The sequence below is a fragment of the Rhinatrema bivittatum genome, chromosome 5 (assembly GCF_901001135.1).
Source record: "Rhinatrema bivittatum chromosome 5, aRhiBiv1.1, whole genome shotgun sequence".
NCBI classification, from domain to species: Eukaryota; Metazoa; Chordata; class Amphibia; order Gymnophiona; family Rhinatrematidae; genus Rhinatrema; species Rhinatrema bivittatum.
This window is the reverse complement of record NC_042619.1, coordinates 367490356-367508509: the sequence shown is the minus strand read 5'-3', so window position 1 is coordinate 367508509 and position 18154 is coordinate 367490356. Positions and strand designations below refer to the sequence as shown.

General features: G+C 47.9%; 1 protein-coding gene across 3 annotated transcripts in view; it reads right to left on the bottom strand.

The window, feature by feature from the left end:
* Positions 1-18135, bottom strand: part of UNC50 (unc-50 inner nuclear membrane RNA binding protein) — a 31166-nt gene extending 13031 nt beyond the window's left edge. Inside the window, exon 1 of one of the 3 annotated variants that reach the window (XM_029604761.1) lies at positions 17994-18135. The gene's annotated coding sequence lies outside the window, so the exon portion shown is untranslated. The other 2 variants (XM_029604763.1, XM_029604762.1) reach the window with 2 other exon arrangements.
* Between the last annotated feature and the right edge of the window lie 19 nt (positions 18136-18154).

The window sequence follows — 18154 nt, the reverse complement described above, 5'->3', positions numbered from 1 at the left end:
CTTCAAAATTCTCTTCGAAAAGCATTGTGAATATATGTATGACTGAATAATTTGAATAACTTGATTAACTTTATAACTTGGATAACTTGATTAATTTGAACCGGATGAATTGGTTATAGTTGGAGACCGCCAGTGCCCTCAACTGAGAAATGTCGATACCCAGTAGGATGGGTGTCCTAGCTGGAGGAAAGCATGGCTTACCCGTGAATCACGTGCTCTCGGGGATGTCACCCGAGAATTCCATGAGTAACGGCAGCCGTGGATGGGACGCCGAGTCCATCTGACTACACCAAGGAAAACGAAATTATCAGGTTAGTAATTTCTCCATTTCCTAGCGTGTAGCAGATGGACTCAGGACCAATGGGATGTATAAAAGCTACTCCTGAACAGATGGGAGGCTGCCTGTGACCCACTTAGTACTGCCCTTGCAAATGCTGTGCCCTCCCGAGCCTGAGCATCCAGGCGGTAAAACCTGGAGAAGGTGTGGAAGGAGGACCATGTCGCCACCCGGCAAATCTCGGCGGGTGACAGCATCTTGGTTTCCGCCCAGGACACTGCCTGGACTCTAGAAGAATGGGCCTTGACTTGTAAAGGCGGTGGCTTGTTTGCTTCTACGTAGGCCGCCTTGATGACTTCTTTGATCCAACGGGCTATGGTTGCTCGCGAGGCCACTTCCCCTTGCTTCTTCCCGCTGTGAAGGATGAATAGATGGTCCATCTTTCGTACGGATTCCGACCTTTCCAGGTATTGGACTAGAAGTCTGCCGATGTTGAGATGGCATAGGCTGCGAGACTCTTCCGAATTCTTATGCTCATCTGGCAATGGTAGCAAGATGGTTTGGTTGAGATGGAAGTGAGATACCACTTTGGGGAGGAATGATGGAACTGTGCGTAACTGGATGGTTCCCAGGGTGAGCCTGAGGAACAGCTCCCGGCAGGACAGTGCTTGTAGCTTAGATATACGACGGGGCAAACAGACTGCCACCACGAAGGCTGCTTCAATGTTTAACAGTCGGAGAGACAGGCCGCAAAGAGGTCTGAAGGAAGCTCCTGCTAAGAAATCTAGGACCAGGTTGAGGTTCCAAAGAGGCACCGGCCACTTTAGGGGTGGTCAGATCTGCTTGACTCCTTTCAGAAAGCAGGAGACATCCGGGTGAGAGGTTATGCTGCTGCTCTCACTCTTGGTTCCGTAGCATGACAATGCAGCCACCTGTACCTTAATGGAGTTGAGAGACAATCCCTTCTGTAGACCGTTCTGCAGGAATTCCAAAATCGCAGGAATTTTGACTGAGCGTGGAACGAAGTTGCGGTCCTCACACCAGGCTTCGAATACTCTCCAAATCCTTATGTATGTTAGGGATGTGGAAAACTTGCGTGCTCGGAGCAGGGTGTCAATTACTGCCCCCAAGTATCTGCTCTTCCTCAGGTGAGTTCTCTCAATGGCCAGACCATAAGAGAGAATCGAGCTGGATCCTCGTGGAGGATTGGTCCTTGTTGGAACAGGTCTCTGTGTGGAGGTAGCGGGAGGGGGCTCCCTGTCAGCAGCCTTCGCATGTCTGCGTACCACGGTCTTCTTGGCCAGTCCGGGGCCACTAGAAGTACTGGTCCCCTGTGGTGTTCTATCTTGTGAATGATTGCGCCCAATAGGGGCCATGGCGGGAAGGCGTATAACAGAGTCTCCTGTGGCCAGGTCTGTACCAGGGTATCGATTCCCTGGGACTGGTGTTTCCGCCTGCGGCTGAAGAAGCTGGGCACTTGGGCATTGGACCGGTTTGCCAGGAGGTCCATGGTTGGTGTTCCCCAACGGTTTAATATCAATTGGAATTCTGTGGTCGACAGCCTCCATTCTCCTGGGTCTAGACTTTCTCTGCTGAGGTAATCCGCAGCAACGTTGTCTTTCCCCGTGATGTGGACGGCCAAGATCTCTTGAGGTTTTGCTTCCACCCATGACATTAGGGGGTCTATTTCCAGAGACAACTGTTGGCTTCTGGTTCCTCCCTGACGGTTGATATAGGCCACTGTTGTGGCGTTGTCTGACATTACTCTGGCTGACTCATCTTGGAGTCTGTGACCGAACCGTAGGCAGGCTAGTCTGACTGCCCGGGCCTCTAGGCGACTGATGTTCCACCCCGACTCTTCTTTGTTCCATTGCCCCTGGGCGGTTAGCTCCTGGCAGTGTGCTCCCATCCTTGTAGGCTGGTGTCCGTGGTGAGCAGGATCCAGGATGGTGAGGATAGTCTCACTCCCTGGCTCAGATGGCCTTCTTGTAGCCACCATCGTAACTGGGTCCGAACTTTGTCCAGGAGCTGAAGACGTACAGTGTAGTTCTGGGACAGTGGATTCCATCGTGATAGTAGTGAGCGCTGTAGGGGTCTCATGTGAGCTCTTGCCCATGGCACTACTTCCAGTGTGGATACCATGAGGCCGAGGACCTGTAGGTAGTCCCATGCTGTGGGGCGAAGTTCGCTCAACAGGGTTCACAACTGGGTCATCAATTTCAATCTCCTTGTCGGTGTCAGGATGACCTTGTCTTGTTTGGTGTAGAACTGGACTCCCAAGTATTCTAGAGATTGGGAGGGCTGCAGACTGCTCTTGTTTGTGTTGACCACCCACCCGAGGCTCTCCAGTAGAGTTTTGGCTCTGTTGGTTGCCTGGTGGCTTTCCTCTGGGGACCTCGCCCTGATCAGCCAATCATCTAGATAAGGGTGTACGAGGATTCCTTCCTTCCTCAGTGTTGCTGCCACTACCACCATGATCTTGGTGAACGTCCAGGGTGCTGTGGCTAACCCGAATGGTAGTGCCCGGAACTGGTAGTGACGGTCCAGGATCGTGAAGCGTAGAAAACGCTGATGCTCTTGATGGATCGGAATGTGTAGGTAGGCTTCCAACAGGTCCAGGGATGTAAGGAACTCTCCAGGTTGTATCGCCCTTATTACCAAGGGTAGGGTTTCCATGCGGAAGCGAGGAATCTTCAGGTGGTGGTTGACCGACTTGAGGTCCAGGATGGGCCTGAACGTTCCTTCTTTCTTGGGAATGATAAAATAGATGGAATAATGCCCAGTATTTATTAGTTGTGCGGGCACCGGTGTTATAGTCTCTAAGGCTAGCAATCTGGTCAGTGTAGCTTCCACTGCCATCCTCTTGGAAGGGTCATGGCAGGGGAATTCCACAAACTTGTCCGGAGGGAGGTGGTGGACATCCAGGTAATATCCCTCTCGAATGATGGCTAGGACCCACTTGTCTGAAGTTATTTCGACCCATCTTTGGTAGAATAGGGCAAGTCTGCCTTTGGACGGGTCGGCTGATTTTCATTGTGGGGTGCGGCTAGGGCCTGGGCCCGAGCTGGCTCCCCTTTTGTTGTGCTTGTTACGAAAGGACTGGCTCCGGCCTGCAGGGCGGGCTGCTTGATATGTGCTTCTGTAAGGGTTGAAGTGCTGTGATCCTCTGCCCCTGGAAGTTCGGGGAAGCCTTTCGCATACTTTTTTGGGTGAACACGAACAGAGTAACACTTCATGCCACTTACCTACCGGGGCTGGACAACGTCACAGCGGATCGACTCAGCAGGATTTTTCATCCACACAATTGGACACTGAATCGCAAGGTAGCTCACGACATTTTTCAACAATGGGGCTTCCCAACAATCGAGCTCTTTGCAACTCAAAGCAATCGACAAACACGAACCTTTTGCTCTATTTACCCAAGCAAACTTCGTTACACTCCAGACACCTTCCTCATTCCATGAACGGAAGGCTTGCTGTACGCCTATCCACCCATTCCGCTCATCTCCAGAACGATTCAGAAATGCATTCAGGACATAGCGGACTTGATCTTAATAGCTCCAGATTGGCCAAGACAACCATGGTATGCGTATCTCATGCGACACTCCATACACCCACCCATTACCCTGGAATACACAATGGTGCCAATCACAGCACCTAGATCCCTTTTCATCTACTTCGACCCAACTACTGGAATACCTTCATATGCTCTACCCCTCTGGTCTAGCGTACTCTTCAGTTCACCATTGGAGCGTTTCACCACTATCGTCAGGGTCTTCCAATTTCTAATCACCCATTAATCTCTAGATTCATGCGAGGCATACTACACTTAAGACCACCAATAACGAAGCTTCCTGTACCATGGGATCTGAACATTGTGCTCGAACAACTCATGGCTTCTCCCTTTGAACCTTTGGACTCATGCCACATAAAATACCTAACCTGGAAGATGGTTTTCCTTGTAGCAATTACATCAGCTCGAAGAGTAAGTGGGCTACAAGCCTTAGTTCACTATTCTCCTTACTTAGAATTTTACCATGACAAGGTCACTCTCCGCACTCATCCTACATTCCTCCCGAATGTAGTTACAGCATTCCATCTTAATCAAAAGATTACACTACCAATCTTCAAACCCAAGCCTCATCATAATGATCATGATAAACTCCTACACTCATTGCACTGTAAGAGAGCTTTAGCCCATTACAAACAGAGAACACATTCTCCATCCAGGTCATCTCAATTATTCCTTTCCTTCAATCCAAACAAACCAGGTCAACCTGTTTAAAAAAGAACCATTGCGAACTGGCTAAGCCAATGCATAGAATTCTGTTATAACAAACGCTCTACCACGCTTAGCAGCAAACCAAAGGCCCACCAAATACGGGCCACCGCTACTTCAGTTGCCCATTTACAGAAAGTTCTGCTACTGGACATCTGCAAGGCGGCAACTTGTTCTTCTCTACATACCTTCACAGCACACTACTGCATTGACAAGCAAGCTTCTTCAGATGCTGCACTGGGCATGGCAGTCTTGTCAAACATTACTGAAACTTAGGAGTGTCTACTTATGGGTTGTCGTCCTGAACTTAAAACAGTACACCTGAGCAGACACAACCTGGGAGCTTGGGACTCCCAGAAAGCATGGCTAATTCAGTCTGCTATCAATGGGGAAAAATCAAGTTTTCCTATTGTGTAGCAGATGGACTCAGGACCAGTGGGTATAGTGTACTCCTGATAGCAGTTGGAGACAGATCCGATTTCAATCTGACGTCAGCCCTAGTACATATACCCCTGCAGGAAGTGCTGTATTGATGACTTTTAGGTAACATAGGAGCATTCTTCAGACAGCTGGCAGGTGTGATCCCCCCTCCCTCTCCCTACTTTGTCCTCATTAGGGCCAGTAGGACGATTTTTTGGGTTGGGGTGAAATTCTGACAGTACTTTAGGCAGGAAGGAAAGGACAAAGTGGGTGATTATTCTGTCCCTACGAACTGAAAGGTAGGGCTTCCTACAGGACAAGGCCTGGATTTCCGATATCCTCCTGGCTGAACATATTGCCACTAGAAAGACTGCTTTCAGTGACAGATCCTTTAATGATGCCCCCTTGAGGGGTTCAAAGGACGGTTTGGTTAAGGCCTCAGTACTATGTTCAGATCCCACATGGGATTTACCTGGAACTTCTGTGGATGCACGTACTTCACTGCCTTCAAAAAAACATATTATGTCCGGGTTAGCACCAAGAGAGTTCCTTTGCACCCGCTGCCACTTGCACCTTGAGGGAATTCAAGGCTAACCCTCTCTCTAAACCATCCTGTAGAAAATGCAGGATATGTTTAATATGTGCTGCTTCTAAGGAGATTTTCCTCCTCCTGTACCATTCTCGAAAAATTTTCTAAACCCTACCGTATGCTCGGAAGATGGAATGCTTTCTTTGACTTCAATGAAGTGGCTACCACTAACTATAAGCAGCCTTTCTTCTCTAGCTTGTCCCTCTTAAGAGCCAAGCTGTAAGATAATATTGATCTGTCTCTTCCCAGAAGACTGGGCCCTGCCTGAGCAGATTCTTGGCTTTACCTAATCTCAAAGGTGCATCCCTGTTTAGTCTGCATACCAAGCTCATCTGGGCCAGTCCTGCACTACCAGAATAATCCATCCCTTGTGACCTGCCACTCTCCTCAGTAGCCTTGCTATCAAGGGCCATGGTGGAAACATGTATAATAGATGGTCTAGTGGCCACAGCTGAACTAGGGCATCTTTTCCTTTTGACCACTTTTCCTGGCATCTGCTGAAAAAAACATTTTGTCTTGGCATCTGTCTGCATTGCCATCAAGTCCCATTCTGGACTTCCCCATCTTTCTATCACTCTTGAGAATGCCTCATCTGCTAGTTCCCATTCCCCCTGGTCTAGCATGTGTCTGCTGAGGTAGTCTGCTTGTGTATTCTCCTCCCCTGCTATGAAACTGTTCTCGCAATTCCCTATGAGCCGGAGATGGCATTCCAGCTGACTGAAACACGCTTTTCCCCACCTCACCTTTTCATTGCTTGGTTTTCAGAGCCTTGAGGCCGACACGACAGAGGCAGAAGGAACCTGCAATGGAGCACATTTCTGGCCTCTTTCGGCCTTGCTTCTTGCCACTGGAGGGAGAGGCACTTTTTTTTTTTTCCCAGCTGCCGTGCCAGGCTACCTCTCCCCCTCCTGGATCTGCCCTCTGCAGACCGCAGCTGCTCGGGGACCTACCCAGCTAAATAAACAAATGATCTCTTTTTTTTTTTTTTTTTTTTTTTAATGATGAAGGGGGGAGCCCCCGGCATCCCACTATATCAGGGTCTGGCCTCGGCATCCTCTCTAATGGTTTGTCCCTTCCACCTCTATTTTTTACCAAAAAGTTCCCGCCTATCCCAGGCTACCATCACCTAGCTGGAGGCAGAACATTGCTGGAGAATCACCTGGCTATCCAAGAGTACATAGCAGCAATGATGTAAGGAACACACAAAAAGAGTTCTCTGCCTCCACATACTGGTATACAGGAGAATTCCTGCAGGTGTGGCCTAAGTCTGCAGGACGCAAAGGAAACTGCCGATATTAAAACCAGCAGGTAATTCAGCCCCAGAGTAGGGTCCTGCACTGTGGGATCCCAGGGTGGAGGGCCTAGTGCAAACTTCTTGCCATGCATATAAAATAGCTGCTCCACCGCCCACCTGTCCCTTCTGCTCTCTGGCTAGCCATGACTCAAAGGACCTCCCTCCTCCCATCTGCATTGCCCAATGCGCAGAGTGCGGGCTTTCCTCTGTGCTTCACTGGAGAGCACATACCCTCTTCACTGCTTCAATAAAACAAACTCTTGGGTTGTGAAAAAAAAAGTGTTGTTTTTTTTTTAAACTCAGTGCAGCGTTGTCTAAAGCACTGCTGAACAACACACACTCCCAAAAGGAAACACCTCCTGGGCAGAAATATTGCTTTATTTTTCATGAACCCAGCCTGGGTTTCTTTCTTTTTTTTTTTTTTTTTTTTTTTTTGGAGGTCCAGTCAGAAGGGGGGAGCGAGAAATGGAAGGAAACAGGGCAACACAGAATGAAATGTGGACCCTTGGAAGCCCCCTGGTCTAAAGCCATGGGGGAAGGAACACAAAGCTTTCACCACAGAAGCTGCCCTTCCAAATCCAATCTTTTTCAAACAGCTTAACTAGGCCTCATCTCATATCATCTGCTGGAAAAAGAGAATACTGGCAGGCTGAGCTCCAGCAGCGCAGGAGCCTATGTAAGACGACATTAGCAAGCCTCAATCTCTGCCTCCATCTGCTGGGCAGTGGACAGAACCCATGCGTTTGCACTGCTCAGGCTACAGGAAGAGGAAACATAGCTTTCTTTTATCCAAGATAGTAACTCCAGCCCCCAAGGCTTACAAATGTAGCTGATTTTCAAGATAACAAAACATGCAGCTTCCCTTTATCAGTTACGTTAATTATTATAGAGAAATACATTTATGAATATTCATCACGGATCGCTTGCATGCCAAATCGGTCTATGGCTCTGGGAACTGGACGTGGTTATTCCCAATGTTGCATCACATAACTGAGAAGCATGAATATAAATTATTTCATTTAGATGTTACATTTATGGATATGTACATGATATATTTTATTATGTTATAACTCTCCTAGAGTGCTGTTTGGGGTCAGGTGCGAAATAAATTGAAACAAAGAATGAAATTTAATGTGGACGTTTGCATGCCCTGTCTCCCTCTTTTGCAATCCCTCACAATCCTCTTGTGATTTAACTTCAGATAATTTTGTGTCATCGGCAAATTTGATCACCTCACTTCTTGTTCCCATTTCCAGGTCATTTATAAATATATTAAAATGCGGTGGTCCCAGAACAGATCCCTGGGGCACTCACTATTCACCTTTCTCCATTGAGAACATTTACCATTTAGCCCTACTCTCTGTTTTCTATCTTTCAGCCAGTTGGCAGTCCACAATAGGACACTGCCCCCTATCCCATGACTTTCTAATTTCCTAAGAAGTCTTTCATGAGGGGACTTTGTCAGATGCTTTCTGGAAATCCAGGTACACTGTATCAACTGGCTCACCTTTATCCTTTCCTTCTTACTAGACCAACCCTTATGTTGGTCTAGTAAGTTGCCTAAGCTGCTCCTTACTGGAGAGGGCGGATACCCACCCAAACAGCAGAGTCTGCCTTGGTCTGCAAGTCCAGTCTATAGTATCTTGTAAAGGAATAGAAGGATGACCAAGTGGCTGCCTTACATATTTTCTTCTGGGAAAACTGAAGATGGCTCTGCCCTAGCTGATGCTTCAGTCCTTGTAGAATGGGCACAAGCACTGCCATTGTCTGCTTGCCTGATAGTAGGTAAGCCAAGACCATCACTTCCTTTAGCCATCTAGCTACAGTGGCTTTGGAGGCTGCCTCCCCTTTTGGAGTCCTAACACAAACAGCTTGTCCGTTTTCCCAAGAGTTGTGTCACCTTTAGGTACCTCAGAAGTATATGCCATATATTCAGCAGGCTCCTAGGTTTCCCTTGACAGTTGCTGCTACTGAAGGTTCAAACTGAAACGGACTAGTTCACATGAAGAAAGGATACTACCTTGGGTAAGGAGAGGGGTACCAGATGAAATGTGACCATGTCCGAAGAAATAACCAAATAAAGTCCCTACACAAAGGGCCTGCAGCTCAGAAATGCGCCCAGCAGAGCAAATAGCTACTAAAAAGGTGGTCGTTCAAGACCAAGCTCTTGTGGATTGCTTACTTTATGAGCTCAAAGTGAGACCTAATAAGGAGGGTCATTCTTTACTGTGCTATGTGCCGGTATCGCGACGGTATTATTAAAATTAGGGGAAGGGCAGGGTTGGGCAGAGTTATCTCCCGGCAGTGCTGCAGGTGATAATGTTTTTCACATTATTGCCAGCAGCACCACGGGAAATAACTACTCCTTTTCCCGAGGCGCTATGAGGGCGATAGTGAGCAGTGCAGCCACACCACCGCGATGCGGCCAGTTGCCCATTATTGCCCCCGCCCTTAAGAGAACATTAAGGCCTCACTGTGGGATCACTGGTCTGAAGGGCAATCAAATATGTTCACGCCTTTTAGAAACTGTATTATATCTAGGTGCAAAGTTACTTGGGTGCCTATTATTTGGTCCTGAAGCTTTATACAGCTTCAACCTGCATCTCCAAGGAGATAAGGGCCAAGCCCATATCCAGACCTGGCTGCAGGAAGTTTAATATTTGCGGAATGCCTGACTTCTACGGAGAACCAGTGTGATCTCGGTAGAACACATTAAATACTTGCCAAATCCTGATGTATGCTAAGTAGAAGTCTTACATACTTTCAGCATGGTCAAGCTTACTGCTGAGCATCTCTCTCTCCCTTGCAGGCATGCCCTTCAAGGGCCATATCATAAGACACAATGGATACAGGTCATCCATTGGAACCAGCCCTTACCAGAGCAGGCTCCACGCTTTGAATAAGTGCATTGAGGTTCTGCTCAGTAACCTTATGAGGTCTGTGCACCAAGGTCTCCTTGGCCAGTCTAGAGTTATCAGGATCACAATGGATAAATGCCTTCTATCCTTTTTAAAAGCCGGCCTATTAGAGGCCATGATGGGAAGACATACAGGAGGCTGAGCTTTGGCTATGAGCACAGGAGTGCATCTATCTCACCAGAACCTGCCTCCATCTGGCAGCTGAAGAATATAGAAGTCTTGGCGTTTGCCTGTGTCACCATCCGGTCTGCAGCTGAGCACCCCCACTGATCCGCTATCTTTTGGAAGGCTTCAAGGCTCAGCTCCCACTCTCCTGGATCCAGTCTGTTTCAGCTGAGGAAATCCGCTTGAAGATTTGCCTTCCCTGCTATGTGGAATGCTGAGAGGGGGAGTTGGTTCTCCTCTGCTCATTCAAACAACTGGGCTGTTTCTCATGTTAGTCCGAGGCTGCAGATGCCTCCTTGCTTGTTTACATATGCCACTGCTGCGGCACTGTCTAACAAAACTCTGACTACCTTCCCTTTTATCAGAGGTAGGAAAGAATGTAGACCTCTTGTTTCTATTCTGTTTATTGACCAAAACATTTCTTCTCTTGATCAGTGTCCTTGGGTCAGTTGTTCCTGGCAATGTGCTCCCCAACCCATATGCTAGTGTCCGTAGTCACTATGATCCAGCTAGGAAATTTTAGGGATACTCCTTTCATTAGACTGGATCCTGCAGCCACCATTCTAGGCTGCTTCTTACCACCAAGGGTTCCTGGAGCCGAAGCTGATAATCATGAGAGAAAGACGACCAGGATGGCAGCAGGGATTGCTGCAATGGTTCTGGCCCATGGGACCAGATTCAGTGATGCTACCATGAGCCCCAGCAGATGAAGATAGTCCCAAACTCTGTGTGCCTCTGAGCACGGAAAGCTAGCACCTGCACAATTAACTGGAGACCCGAATGGGGGATAAAATTAAGTTGCCCTTCACTTGCATTGAACTGAGCACCTAGAAATCCCAGGGTCTGGGATGGGTCTAGGTTGCTCTGCACTGCTGCAGGAGGTAGACTACTATTTCTGAGGCTTGGTGGCTCTCCTGGGCCAATTTGGCTCTTATGAACCTTTATGCTTTGTTTGTACAGTGCCACCATCACTACCCACCATGACCTTGGCAAAGGTCCTGGGTGCAGTGTAGCCCAAAAGGCAAGGCCTGGAACAGAAAATGTTAGCCCAATATACAGAACCTTAATATGTTCTGGTGGGAAACCCGAATGGGAATATGAAAAATATCTCTGCTAGAACCCGGGAGGCCAAGAATTTGCTTTCTCTTACAGCCACCATGACTGATCGTAGAGTCTCCATTCAGAAGTGTGGCACACGAAGGCGTTTGTTGACCCTTTTTAGATCCAATACTAGACGGAAAGACCTGTCCTTTTTCAGTACTGCATAATAATTTGAATAAGTACCTTGCCCTTTTTCCTGAGGAGGTACTGGAATTATTGCCTGGAGGTGCCATAGTTTCAATAATGTCCCCTTTACTGCTTCTCTCATGAGTTGAGAAGTGCATGGGGAAATCAGAAAGGCCTATGGGACTGGCTTTGCACATTCTAGGGCTTAGCTCAGTTACACGATGTCTAAGATTCACTAATCTGTCATCATTAGGGTCCACTCTGAATAGTACTGTAACAGGTCCATTGGTACTATTACAAACGAACCCACTGTATATCACTGGGTTGGTCAGTTACCACCTGTTGCTACAGGGGGTTCCGTCTTGGCCCTTCTAACCACCCAAAAGGGATGATTCTTGAAGGAAAACTCTTAGCTGGCTTGTATCTGTGCCAGTCCTGGAGGTGCTAAACCCTGGACTTGTGTGTCCCAAGAAGCATCTTCAGGCAGCCTCTGGAGTTTTGACTCCCTCAGATACTTCACCAACTTCTCTCTGAAGAGAAGGTTCCCTTTAAATGGCAACTTGCAAAGGAAAGATTTAGAGGCTGAATCTGTCATCCAGTTTGCGTAATCATAGGAGCCTCCTAGCTACTACTTCAGACACCAGTGCCCTAGAAGACTCCTTATCAGGTTGTACATAGCATCTACTAAGAAGGCTATGAAAGGAAAATTGGTTCTTACCTGCTAATTTTCGTTCCTGTAGTACCATGGATCAGTCCAGAGCCTGGGTTATGTCCCCAATCCAGCAGAGGGAGGCAGAGAAACATTCTACTGACTCTGACGTATACCCTAGGGTGCCACCTGCAGTCCATCAGTATTGAATGATATCAAAGGAGAAATGTAACTACTAAAATACTAACTAGCTATCTAAACTCTAAAACGTACTTCCAATTCACAAATCCTTAATGGAAGCAGAATCCCAAAAAATAAAACGTGGGAATAAACAAGAATCATTAATAAAAGTAGACAGCATGAAAAGCGGTTTACAAACCAAAACAGTGAACAAGCGGACTCTCTGAAAAGATAATTGCCATACACAGACATAAAGGGCAGGCGTCTGGACTGATCCATGGTACTACAGGAACGAAAATTAGCAGGTAAGAACCAATTTTCCTTTCCCTGTACGTACCTGGATCAGTCCAGACCCTGGGATGTACCAGAGCTGATTTACTTGGGGTGGGACCGATAGAGTCCCACTCGGAGAGCACTCTCTCCGAAGGCTGCCGAACTTGGAGCCTGGACATCTAAGTGGTAATGACAAGCAAAAGTATGCGACTTCCAAGTTGCTGCCTTACAAATCTCCTGAGGAGAAACTAGTTGACATTCCGCCCAGGACGTAGCTTGCGACCTAGTGGAATGAGCTCTCAAACCTTCAGGAAGATCTCAACAAGCTAGAAGATAAGCTGAACAAATTGTCTCTTTTAACCAACGAGCAATCGTAGCCTTGGAAATATTGTGACCCTTACGAGGACCACTCCACAACACAAACAAATGATCAGACAGTCCTTAGAGGAGAAATCTCCTTTCTCTTGAGTGCCCCCAGGAGATCCCTGACCACAAACCTTCCTTTGAAACCACAGAAGTCATGCAGACTGAGGGAGGGGGTTGAGAGCCTTCCCTAGACCGCTTAATAATTTGGTCCCTTTAGATGATAACTACAACCTGGTGCATCAGCTAATGGGGGTATTCTGGGCTTTTGCATGGGACAATATGCTTGATGCATCAGTGCCTCCATGTCTGGGGAAATAATACCCTGCCAGGGCCCTTTATGCCCCTCCTGAGGGTAAGCCCCCCTCAGAGGGCATCTTAGAACCTTGGCAAGCTTCTGCCAGGCAGTATGAGGGAGAGAGAAGAATTTGCCCACCAGAGGGCAAGGGCCTTCCTTCCACCTTCCTTAGTAGCAGGGGAAGGAGAAGCATCCTCTTCCTGAAAGTTGGGGTCTGGATTGCTCTCACACACAGGGCAAAAAGACCCCGTGACAATCAGGATTTACTTTGTCTCACAGGCTTTCCACCTCCTACCTTTTTGCATGGCTGCAGGAGGGGCTGCTTGCTGCTGCAACACTGAGCAATCGCCTACAGCTGTGGTCTGCTTTGCTAGAGCTTCTGCAACTCTATTACTGCAGTGCCGTGCAGTTTTTGCCTCCAGTGGCAAAAAAAAAAAACCAAAAATGCTAACTTTTCTTTTTGTTTTTAAACAGCCGCTCAGTGCCTCTCTTATTGGAGCTTTCAGCTCCAGGGCATATCCCTGGTGGATGACTTCTGAGATCCACTGGTCCCCCATAATAGAGGCCCACTCCTCGCGATACCGTTGAAGATTCCTTCCTACCAGTGAAAGCAAGGAGTGACCCTGCACACCATCATTTTGGGCCCTTACTTGGTGCAAGCCTCGGGTGCCAGTATCTCTACTGATATGCCTGCTTCCCCGAAACGACTGCACCTGGCCAGGCAATCTGAATTTCTAGGCCCTGAAAGGCCTACCTGGTCTATACTGTTTACTCTCCCTTAGGCATGGTCTCTAGAGAATCCTCCTCAGGTGACTTCTCTGCCTCTGCCCTGTGGCAGCCTCTGAGGTTTTCTAGGCTCTCTAGCTCTTCCCTGAATAAAAGCCTTCCTTTAAAAGGAAGCTTACTCAGCCTGACTTTAGAGGCAGAATTCGCCGCCCAATTCCTCAACCAAAGCAGGCCGTCAGCACTGTCACTACCTGTTTGGGAGATGATCTGACAAGGTCATATAAGAAATCTGCTACAAAGGCTGCCGCTAATTCTACATGCACTGCTTCTGCACCACTGGATTCTGATGTGCACTCCATGGAGCCTGTTGGATCCACTGCACCAGTGCTCTTGCTACATATCCGGAGCATATGGGATATAAACGCTTTTAAATAAATAATCCTCCGCAGATTACAGCCTGCAACAACAGGCTGGTCAAATCAATGGATCGCTTAAGCAATGACTCCACCTTCATTATCCTGAGGACCCTTCAAATGCCAACCCTTCTTTTCACTAGGATTTATGTCCTTCTTGCTACCGCTGCCACCACTGTGTCTACCTTTGGAAGCCAAAACAGCAGATACAGCTTTTCCACTGCCCTTCTGCATCTCAATGCTGCATCTGGATAATGCCACTCAATCCCTACCATATCCAGTATAGCCAAATACACAGGGAAGGCTTTGGCTGGCTCTTAATACTTGCAAAGACTGGGTCCTCTTTGGGCCCTTCCCCCAGTCTTAAAGGCTGCAATGCCTTGGAGATCAGAGCACCTAGCTCTTCAATCCTGAACAACCTGACTGCGGAGTCATCTAACATGGTAGCATAGTACCAAAGACATGATGGCAGAAAAAGACCAAAATGGCCCATCCAGTCTGCCCAGCAAGCTTCTTATGGTAGTATCTGCTGCCCCATGCAGGTCACCCCATGTTTGTCGTAAGAGTAGCGACTGCTGCTCCGTGGAGTTATCCCCATGCCATATCATAAGCCATAAACATTTACTGCTAGCAATATTTTTACTGAGCCTTTTTGAAAATTCAGACAGTGCTGCTTGATGTGCTTAGCTTATGGACTTGGCCATAGCAGTAGTCCTATTTTTTCCCTTATGTCTGTGCATCAGTTCCCCAGATCATAAAATGTAGGGCTCTCTTTGGTTGTTATCTGAATCCAAATTCCCCTTGCCATTAAAACAGAGAGCAGTGTTAGAGTTGCTACTTTGAATTCTTTCACAGTTTTTGTCTTCACTATCTCCCCTGGAAGGGCATTTCAAGCATCCACTACCCTCTCCATGAAGAAATATGTTCTGATGTTGGTTCTGAGATGACTCCCTAGAGCAGAGCTTTCCAAAGTGTGTGTCGGGACACATTAGTGTGTCGCCTGTAGTGTGGAGGTGTGTCGCCCGGTCCACAGGGCCGGCAGAAGCAGGGAACTATAGCAGGAAGATCGGCGGGCAGTGGTGGAGCTTACATCACCACGGCCCGAAGAAAAGGGTCACGTTCACTCCTCCTCCTTCCTGCCTGTGCAGCCCTGGAAGAAAAACGTTGCCGGAGCCGCGTGGACAGGAAGGAAGAGGAGCATCTGCTGCATACAGAAGAAGAGCAGCATTAATGGGCCGCTGCGGATCCCATGTCGCGACGGCCCGAGAAGAGGAGGAAACCCGATAGCAGGGCCGCTGCGGATCCCACGTCGCGGCAGCCCGAGAAGAGGAGGAAACCCGATAGCAGGGCCGCTGCAGATCCCATGTCACAGCCAGGGAAGATCAGGGCCGCTGAAGAGCCCATCCTTCGGCAACCCGTGCAGAGGGACAGCATGTGCCAGTGAGAGCCTGTGCTTGAGCAAGAGAGCATGTAGGAGTGAGAGAGCCTGTGTGTGTGAGAGTGAGACAGCATGTGCACGAGAGAGACAGTATGTATGTATGTATGTATGTATGAGAGAGAGGCATGTGAAAGCTGTGGATGTGTGAGATTGCATGTGTGTGAGAGCCTGTGTGTGTGAGAGTGAGACAGCATGTGCACGAGAGAGACAGTATGTATGTATGTATGAGAGAGAGGCATGTGAGAGTGAGAGCTGTGGATGTGTGAGATTGCATGTGAGTGAGAGCCTGTGTGTGTGAGAATGTGTGAGATAGCGTGTGAGAATGAGAACCTGATTGTGTGTTTGAGGAAAGACAGATGGAGAGAAAAGAAATAGAAAAAAAGACCCTGTAAAAGGAATTGGCAAAAAAACAAGAAAGGAAAGGTGGAAAAAAAAGCCTGTGACCAACCGATTAGAAAACTAAGATCAGACAGCAAAGGTAAAAAAAAAAATTACTTTTTAGTGATTGGCACATGTAATCTTTGGGAATGTGCAAGAGTAGCACTTTCTCTATGCCGATCTCACAATGTACGAGATCAGCATGGAGGAAGTGGAAGCCTGCAAATATTTATTATGAGATAGGTTGTGTCGTGAAACATTTTATTATGTATATATTTAAGGAAACATACATAAATTGTCGAAATACATTTTGTTCGTTTAACCTTTAACTTCTGGTTTGCTAGTAGACTGAATTACCGTGTCACGAAATTATGTTTGTCTAAAAAGTGTGTCACCAACATGAAAAGTTTGGAAAGCTCTGCCCTAGAGTTTCTACTTGGGCAGTCAGCTTCCCTTTATCCTTCTCTTCCTCGTCCCCATTGGAGGCTCCTTAATCCCCTGAAAGGGAAAAATCCCTATCCTCTGGGATTAAATCAAGCTTCTGCTGCAGCTTCAGCTTCTTAACCAGTGGGTCTCCTTCTCACTGGGCTGCTTTATTAATCTCTGCACCTTCCTTCCCTTCAACTGAAAATATGTTCTGTTCATAACTAGCACAAACTTGAATGTAAAATCCTGTTCCCCTGCCTCATCTAGCCCTTAAAGCTCTAGGACCCCCGTGAGTCCATGTTAAAGGGCTCCAAAGCAGCAGAGAAGTATTGTGAGCATCCACATTTGATCCCCTGGGCTCCAGAAGTACTGGAAACATGGCTGCTGCGAGGCCACATTGTACAGAAAGAGCCACTCTGGTCACACCTGCCTCTCCCTCTAGCGCCACACTCTCCTCTCTCCCAAGGCAACTTTGACAAAATAAGCTTTCAACACTGAGAACTTGTTGGCCTCCACACCTCTCACACAGCTGTTTTCCATACCTACTCCGGGGAAAGCATCTGAAGGCCGAGTCACCAGAGTGAGCTTTCTTAAAGGTGTAGTGGTAAAAAAGAACCTCTGGCCTGTGAGAAATACAAGGTGGGCATCCATCTTATTGCCCTGGGGAAGGAAGAACAGTCAACCCTGACTGTAGGGCTGTGGAGGTATCCCCCTACTCGGTGCAGGCTGCCACTGTGGAAATCAACTTCAGCAAGGCTGTTGCCTCAGGAACCTCAACTTCCTCTACCTCCCAGTCAGACCAGATAACTCCTACCATCTGCTGGAGGCAGAGAATTACTGATACCTTCTCTGCTGTAGCAGGCTATACAGGGAGGGACATCAGGTCAAAAGGGCATGCCTCCTGCCTCAATCTGCTGGGGGGGGGGGGGGGGAGAGAGACAAATCCCACTAATCTGGACTGGTAAATCGATGAGGAATGAGCACTTTTAATAGATTTCCTCTCCATTGGGTAGACTAGCACTTCAACAGTATGTGGAGACACTGCACTAATTTGCAAATCATACAATCCATCTTTCATGAATGAGAAACTAGATTAGAACATGGCAAAACATACTGCACGACTTGGCAGCATACAACTTAAAAGCACAATTAGAACAGCAGTGGGAAAAGTGAAATAAAAAATTAAAAAGTTATTTTTTTTTAAATACTTGCAAATTTAACAATTCGCTTTAACTGCCAATAATGGCTTCACAAACTTGTCCTTTCCACGTCAACATAATTTAGGTGACAAAATGCAACTAGAGCTAACTTAAGCATTGGAGTTCATATCTCCGGTTGTCAGTTACAGAGAGAACATAGTAGATGACAGCAGATAAGGGCCTAGATGACCTATCCCATCCCCCCCTAGTTGTCCCCTTGTAAATAACGTGTCGACCCTACAAGCTTGACCACCTGCAAGGGATCACTCTTCATCCCAACCAGTTTTGTTTCCGCTCCCCAAACCTAAACTGACCCCCATGCCTCCCCATCTACATGTTTTGTGCCCAACCCTCTCAACTTACTCTTAAGCATTGCCCTAACCGGATCTCAGAAATCCATCCTAGCGTCCAAGCCCGGGCCACGACCTCCTCCTCCTCCTACGGGGCCCCGCCGCACACGCCCTGAGCCCCGCCTTCTCACCTGGACCTGGATGCAGCCCCCACCGCCGCAGCTGAAGAGCGAAGCAACCTCCCCCGCTCCTTCCGCCCAGCTTCCTGCAACACTCCGAACACGTCGCACGTTAACGTCACGCGCGAGGCGCCGGAAGCAACGACAAAGAAGCGAGCAAGTCGCTTGAGGTA